The sequence below is a fragment of the Felis catus genome, chromosome A1 (genome assembly GCF_018350175.1).
Source record: "Felis catus isolate Fca126 chromosome A1, F.catus_Fca126_mat1.0, whole genome shotgun sequence".
In the NCBI taxonomy this organism is placed as follows: Eukaryota; Metazoa; Chordata; class Mammalia; order Carnivora; family Felidae; genus Felis; species Felis catus.
This window is the reverse complement of record NC_058368.1, coordinates 39,720,480-39,729,251: the sequence shown is the minus strand read 5'-3', so window position 1 is coordinate 39,729,251 and position 8,772 is coordinate 39,720,480. Positions and strand designations below refer to the sequence as shown.

The 8,772-nt window shown below is 37.3% G+C and overlaps 1 pseudogene; it reads left to right on the top strand.

The window, feature by feature from the left end:
• The first annotated feature begins 4,417 nt into the window (after nucleotides 1-4,417).
• Nucleotides 4,418-7,857, top strand: LOC101100274 (annotated as a pseudogene).
• Nucleotides 7,858-8,772: the final 915 nt, after the last annotated feature.

Genomic DNA, 8,772 nt, shown 5'->3' with positions numbered 1-8,772 from the left:
ATTCCCTTGTACCTCTTCAAATTTATGGGCAATACTGTGTCTAGTATTAATGTGCATTCCAGAATTGAAAAGGCCTGACCTACAGTCCAGTCTCATTTGATGCATATCCTCGTAGACTTGTTCTCTTGAGTTCAATAGCCATCTCCAGAGTATGCAGTAATTTGGATATCATGATATAAGCAAATGGTAAATTGATTTATAACATACCCTGCTTTAGCATAGAAGATACTCCATAACTCATTGCATTTGACTTTAATTAATGTAGCCCCAGTAAGTATAATTTAATAGTATACTCATAAAATACATTTCTCTAAGCCACAATACCCTACTGGCATAATGAATTTAGTTAATGTTGACCATGCCTGTAATCACATTGTAAACCTTACAGTTGGAACTTTGTCTTAGTATTTATCTTCCTTTTTGTAAGTATGTACCTTCATCTCTGGGTAAGATCGCCATTCTGTTCTTGAACTTTCTTACATTTTTTTTTAATTTTTATTTTGTCAACTAAGACGTTATCATCATGTGACATATCATAGCAATATAATAGAAATGTGATAATGTTTTCACTTTTCAGTGAATTATCTTCTGAGATTGTATTCTTGAATAATTATAAGTTAAGGCTGTTCTTCACTGAGATACCTACACCATACCTAACGCAAACGCTCTCAAACACCGACATAAACACACACACAACTCAAATGTCTGAGAGGAGAGGAAACTAGAACTTAGGAAACAAGCTCCTGTGGTAAAATTTTGATTATGCAAGGAATGTGACACATCATATTTCTGATCTTGGTCGTTTGTAAGTTTATTTAAATATATTGAGAGAGAGAGAGAGAGAGAGAGAGAGAGAGAGAGAGAAATAGAGAGAGTATAAGCAGAAGAGTAGCAAAGAGAAAGGAAATAGAGAATCCCAAGCAGGCCCCATGCTGTCAGTACGATTCCAGTGTGAGGCTCGATCCCATGAAATGGGAGATCATGACCTGAGCTGAAATCAGGAGTTGGGCGCTTAACCAACTGAGCCACCCCTGACCTTGGTCATTTTTGAATGAGATACGAGTCACGGAAGATTAAATAAATAAGACTTAGAGGCTATTGCACACTCATTAAGTAAAAAGAAGCAAAAACACTAACACCATAATACATCCAAATACATCCAATTTTATAATGTAAAATTATGTTTTATAATTTAGATTGTCCTTATACAGTTTCTACAAAATTCTACAGGTTTATTTCTCAGATCCTACGGCAAAATATGAATTTGGAACTCATGTGGTGAGCTGATAAAATATTGGAAACTCTGTGTTACTGTGCACATGATTTAGAACTAAACACTCCCATTACAGGATTCATGATAGAATAATGGACACTAGTTGCTTAATGAGAATTAATGAAAAATTAAAAGTATATATGGATATTTTCTAATTTGTGGGTTTTTTTAATTTTAGAAAGATGTTCTCTAATAAGCTTTTTCTCATTCATAATTATGAAATGAAACAGAAAAGAGATACTGAATATAATAATATTGGAAAAGAAAGTAGCACATGACCAGAATAGCAAACAATGCAAAAGAAGTTAGAATTACAAAAACATTTATTGGCTACACATACCATTAAAATTATGTATCAAAAGAATTATATGCACCATTTATTAAAAACATAATAACCTAACAACCATACAAAATGCATGGCATTATGCTTTCTCTCCCTGGTATCATTCAAGATATTTAATTTACCGTATTTATTTTCTAAAAACAAGATAAACTTAAAAACCATTTCACCATAAGAATTTTAGTAGTAGAATTTTTCATCTTTCTGTATGGCAGAGCATTGAAAATCCAAATTGTAAAAATACACAGAATGGCACATTCTGTCATGCCTTTTGTTGAATTTCTTTCTTTCTTTCTTTATTAGTTTGTTTTTTCCATTTGCCCAAGACTTTCAGTTGTTTTAGCCTCTGGGAAATATCCTCACATTATAAAACCCACATACAATTTACAGTGATTGACAGGTTCCAATGATGAGGGATCAAAACTGGACCAGTGGGGGCATATATGTCAACAATGATACACAAATGTATCCCAGATATTCCCAGAATTCTTTTATAGATGTCTTACTAGACATACATTTTGCATCGATGCTTAATTTGCTTAAATCTGGGAAAATATTTCATACACTGAAAAGAGTAAATAATGAAGTCAAACCGAAAGGGCAAAATGCATTGACTGAAAAAGCACAGTTGACGCTATGAAGATGTGCAGCACTGAAAGTGAATAAAACAACAGAAGATTCTTTCACTACTTCTTGAAAGATAGCGTGATCAATAATGGAAGACTTTGTACCACTGAGGGATAATGGTAGGAATTAAATAAGAGCAGAATAGAATATGAACAGAAATAATAAGCTTTTTTTTTCTGAGGTTATCATGAAGGAAGTTGCAGATAAGATGTCAGAATTGAAACCAAGGCTTTATAGGAGCCTCATGAATATTTTCTTTAAAATAAGCACGTGCAGCTTAAGACAAATACTGACGGGCACAATGAGAGTTCTCGATCACAAAATACATGAATAAATGTCAAACATATTTGTGAGGAAAGATATGAATGCAGGATGGTGTGAGTTAATAAAGTAAAAGTACAAGCCCTTAATTGGTGTGAATATTTACAAAGTATTTCACACCATCCCTGTGGCAGTTACATGGTAGAACTGAATTGAGGATGCACAGAATAGTGGACATTTAGATGTCACGTTTTTTTCTCATGTACAGCTCACTTTTTTCTTTTACTTTTCTTTAAAATTTTTCTATGAATGCTTTCCTATCTTTAAATATAACCTTATTGTCCTTTACTGTGAACCCCAAGTACTTTATAACTCACCAATTCTGGCAGGTTATAGGGCTTGCACACACGGATGCCTTCAGGGTGTGTGGGCTGTGCAGTCGCCCGGGGCTGGCACTTGGAAGGGACTGACACTCAGTTCAATGCTCTACTGTTGCTGACTTGATAATTCCTAATAATTTTTAAATAAAGGAGCCCACTGTTCATCTTTCACTGAGCACTGCAAATTATGCAGCTAGTGTTGCATGCCTCCCCTTAAAGTTGAAAATCTATTCTGCTCTTTTCTTCCACTTCACAGAAGCACATTTCAGGGAAATTCCATTGCCAGTATAACCATCTTTAGAGTAGATTGCTGTCATTCTCTCTCATTTCCTCTGGGTGGAAGATTTCTGAGGGATATTCTAAATTGTCTAGAGATGTGACATCATATGATTATTATTGTTGCCTAAGGATTCCTCCTTATTGTTTTTCTCAAGCATTTTATTGCTATAGATTAAGTTAGGGGACTCAGGGCAACATAGATTTGTGAGGAAATGATCGACATAATGTTTTTAGGGTTATTGTGGGGCATTCATTGGGAGAAATCTAGGAGGAATTTGGTGAAATGGTCTGAGTTTAGGAGACTGGTTTAGGATGGACATCTCAGCCTTTCTGGTTTTCATGAAGCCATGGCTGTGGATGTCAGCTCTAAGGATGAGTGTGACAGGCCAGATACCTAGGAAGCGCTGACTTGAGGGGTTGCAATGAGAAGCCCACACTAGACAAAAAGAGCAACAGAGAAGTAGAAAGAAAAAAGCAAATCTTGAGGGAGAACACAGCGACAATTCAGTTCAATTTCTTTATGTGTATCTTGTGTTATGGCCAAACAGGACTGTTATCCTACTTCTTAGAAGACACCCTATCTGTTTTCCATACTTTCCCCACTTGTTTGATCAAAATCTTTTTCATGTTAAAAATCATGCTCAAATATCGCTCTTTTTGTGCTCTATTTTCTGATTTCCAGGCAGGGTTGTTACTCTGATAATATCCCTAAAACTTTCTTTCTACTTTTCTTTTACCTCATAGTTTGTCTTTTCATAGGAATTTTCTGTGCTTTTCTCACTTTTCCTCCTGTGTTATAGATGGTTTTTATGAATAATCTTTGCTTAAATATCTTTGTATCTCCATCAGAAAGTAATACAGTCCAGTGTGCAGAAGGGTGTGCCTATAAATATATGTTGGAAAAAAAACCATTAGAGTTGAGCTGAGCCTAACCAGATATGCAGAGAGGTTGGTGGCCCTGGCCCAGAGCCCATGAGTAAGTACCTCTGGGCATTCCAGTCCAAGGAAGGCCTGCAGTGGCCAGTCCCATGCAGGGATGTCACCACTAGAACAGGTACACTGAGGGGTCTTGACCCTTGCAGAATGCTAGTGTCAAGTGGAGATGTGTCCCTTTCGCCTTCACCATTAGGTCCAGGTAGGTTCCACGTGCAAAGGGGTCTTGCCACAAATTCCCTTGAACTCTGCAGTGTTCTTCACAGTTTTCTGGGACCTCCAGAGTGAAGCTCTTTGTGAATGGAATTCTGACTTAATTGGACCATGGAACAGAATGCAGCAAATAGCAATATGTATGTCAACAAAGTAGATTGCCAGATTCAGTAGCAGGTCCAGGGGCATCCATGAGTAGTATAAGTCAGTGTTAATCACTGGCCAATTAATCACATCAACTGGCCATTGCCTAAACTGTTCCTTGTAGACAAGGTCACATTATCACAAAAGAACCTGTATCTGGGACACAGAACTTGTAGCAGATTTTCTTGGATCTGTAGAGATAGATCCAGCACTGGGGAAGAAACAGAGGACAAATGTTGCAGGTATAGGGCCAACAGGACCCTACTCAGCAGATGATCATTCAGCAGCTGCAGGCAGCTTTCAGCACCAGCCAGAAACAAAGACGGCAGCAGATCACTGTTTCGGAGCAGCAAGCAGCACAGACTGTTGAAGGACAGACCATCTTCTATCAGCCAGTTAATGCAGATGGCATCACTCTCTACCAAGGCGTGACCACCATGTCAGCAGCCAGTTTGGCAGAGGCTCAGACTGTTCAGACAGAGGCCAATACCAACAAACAAGCAGTGGGCAAGGGCCCACCACTGTAACTCTACCAATGGCAGGCTATATGGTCAATTCAGGAGGGATGGTAATTAATGATGGTGCTTGGTGCTGAATCTGTGCATCCTATCCAAGGAATCCTTCTACCTGGGACAGAGAGGCTTGAAGAAGAGCCTCTTTATATGAATGCCAGATAATACCAACATCTTTGTAAGAGGAGGGATAAACTAGAGGCAGAAGGAAAGAAGGAATTACCTGCATGAAACATACCACAGCACAGAAGTGTGGTGAAAATGGGCAGGGCAATTATTTTCTCCAATGGAAAAAGATTGTCCCCCATATGCAGGAACCACACCAAACAAATAAAAAAACAAACAAACAGTGGTACAGATCATCTCAGTGTTCTCATGCCAGGCCATGTGATGTAGGTGATCAAGGTTACATTCCTTGCCACTGTTTGCCCCTATTTTAGGAAATTAATCAGCTCTTTTGAAGGGATACTTACAATCACATTTAGCCCTTTCATTCAGAGCAGAGACCACTTAGGTTTTTTTTTTTTTTTTTTTTTTTTTTTTTAATTTTAACGTTTATTTTTGAGACAGAGAGAGACAGAGCATGAACGGGGGAGGGTCAGAGAGAGAGGGAGACACAGAATCTGAAACAGGCCCCAGGCTCTGAGCTGTCAACACAGAGCCTGACGCGGGGCTCGAACTCACAGACTGTGAGATCATGACCCAAGCTGAAGTCGGACGCTCAACGAGACCACTTAGTTTTTAATAAGAGGCTCAGTATTGTACTTGCAGGAACGTCTGGCAAATTGAAATGGTGAGCTTTTGTCTTACCCTTTTAGTCCAGACCTATTTCAAACTGTGGATAACACTGGCATTTCACAGATTAGGATGAATCAAGGAACCCATTCCAGCCCAGAAACAAGACACAGGCTCGTAGGTTGACTGCGGAAGCAGACCACCCAACTGAGCAGGAAAGAACCTTCCCACTCATTCCTACAGGAATTTGACTAAAGAGCATCCATCCTGGCTGGGGAGCTCATTTTGACTAACTGGATGGACATGTTGTATTCATGGATAGCTTCCAGACATAGAAATTCAATCTTGTTACTTGGACACAGTAAATTCTCTGAGATGTAAGTATCTGTGTACACGCACACATACATACATATATACATACATATGTATATTGTTTAGCTTACAACAATGATTTGCAAAGAGTGTTCTGAGAAACAGGGTTCAGGGTATTGTAAGAGTTGCTAATGTCTGGCAGGAGGGGTCCTGTAATCATTTTCGTAATATACATGTTGAAAACTAAAGAGATTGCTATACTGCACGACTTATCAGACCCTCCAGTCTTTTTAAGCTTTGTGAATAGCTAAGGGGGAGGTAGGGTATGCAGCACTTGCCAAAATTATTTGACATAATATCAATTTATTTGTTTCCAGAATCTAATGGAACCAACTTGCCTGTGAAATCTACTTTTAAGAATATCAACTTAAGATTTGATTGATTTCTTATAGAGTAAAACATGTGAAGCTACTTACTCATATTCACATTAAAAATGACATTTTAAAAATAGTGAAATATTTAATAAAAATAAATCTATGTGATATTTTATCTGATTTCTCTATTACTAGTGTTTTCACTGTTTAAATAATATATACTTTGTAATATTGTGACTATGGGTTATTATAGTTCTATATTTGTATCTCTGAAATCATAACTTTCAATATTCTGGCCATACACATTTTTTCTCTGTCTTCCTAAATCTTACAGTTCCTGATTCTTCCTAACGCTTACTGCTATGACCTCACTAAGAGTTATAATTTTTTTCAGTTCTCTCCCACTCGATCAGATCATCCTTTCTTCACTGCTATCCATATTAACCCAAGAAAACAGGAATACACCAATAATTCTCTCACTGGATATTTGCAATGCTTAGTGTAGAAATTACTAAAAAAATAAATAAGCTTTAAAAAAGATAAGAAGTAACATGCACTGGCAAGGCTTGGAAAATGCAAACACTTTAAACTGGTGGTGGGAATACAAAGGGGTTTAGCCTATGTAAAACAGCATGCAGTTTCCTCAAAAATTAAAAGTATAACTACCATATGATCCAGTAGTCCCACCTTGGGATATATATCCAAAAGAGGTAAAATCAGTATTTTGAAGAGATACATACACTCCCATGTTCAGCAGCATTACTTATCATAGCCAAGATATGGAAGCAACTTAAATATCTATAGACAGATGAACAGAAGAGAAAATATGGCCTATAACATACAATGAAATATGATTTAGCATTAAAAAGAAGGAAATAAAATAAATCCTTATGCATTCAATCTGGGTATTATAAGAGAAAGATACCACAGGCTATTCTATGAATGTGTAACAGGCTAACGTAACATGGACATGTGAGGCATAAACAGCTGCCTGGAAAACAATGACACTCTAGGCTGGGACCTTAAGAGTTAATTGGAGTCAACTTGGTAAGATGATAAGGGAATTCCAGGAGAAAGGAAGGGAAAAAAAGAAAAGAAATAGTATATTTTAAAGACATAAAATAAATCGTGTAAAACTGGGACATAGGAAATGAGGATCAATGTGGCACATGAGGCCACTATTAGTATATTAGTATATGTACTGTAGTTTCATTTTGCAAATATTTATTAAGTGCACCTGTGTGTCAGGAGCTGAGTTCACAGTCATGAACCGGTTCTTCCAGAGATCTCCTCAGATGACAACACATTAATAGACCTTTTCTAATAATATTCCATGAACTACACTATACAGGTGTATAGATGTCTGGATAACACTGTAGCCTTTGGCATTCAGGAAGCCTTCCTGAACAAGGAGGCCTCTAAGCTAGTTGTGATTATTGGGGAAGAACTAAAAGTTCAGGGAAAGGTGGAATAATGATCACAGATATTATAGCAAAAGCATGCAAGTGCATTGCAACAAAAGAAGCATAAAAACTCATATAGTTTATAATCCTGCAATGTTCATTCTGAAGTATAGTTGAAAGGAACAGGAGGCACAATGAGTAAGTCATAAGAAATACCATGAAAAACTTTGGATGCCCATTCCATGGAACTTACACTTTTTGCTAAAGTTGAGGGCATTCTGAAAAACATTGAGAAGGTAAGTCAGATTTGCTATTTAACAAGCACAGTATAGATATGGAGAGTAATTTGTGGACAAAATAAATAAAAAAGAAGAGAAATTCAGAGTCATCACAAAATTTCAGGAGATAAATGAGTACTGAAGATAAAGCAATGGCATTCAATTTTATGCAGTTGCAATAAGCATAATTGATTGCCCAAGATTCATTTACCTTTTGCACTATTTAAATAGTGTTCAACTTTTTGTTTAAGAATCCTCCTTCCTCATGTATCTCAGTGCAACCTGAAAACATTGACTACACCCCCAGCTGGGAAGAAAGGGCAGGGTTGATTTGAATGAACAGGTATGTTGTATTTTATTGGGCAGGCACTGATTAAGTACTGGGCATACACAAAATTATGTGGCCATTCTTGCTGGGAGCACTGGAACTAATGGGCTTTCTGTCAGGACATAAGTGGGAGAACCAAACTGCTGAAGCCATTATATTAATACTAAATCCATTAATACTAGTAACACGATCATAAACAAAGAGTCATTAAATACAGCAAAGCCATGACTGAACCAGGACTTGCCACAGCTCTACTTATAATTTAAGCCACTTTGTGTTGGGTTTTGGTTACCTTCAGCGGGAACCATCCTAAATGATAAGACAAATATATTTGGAGTCATCTAGATGATTCACAATTACATTTAGAACATTATTTATAT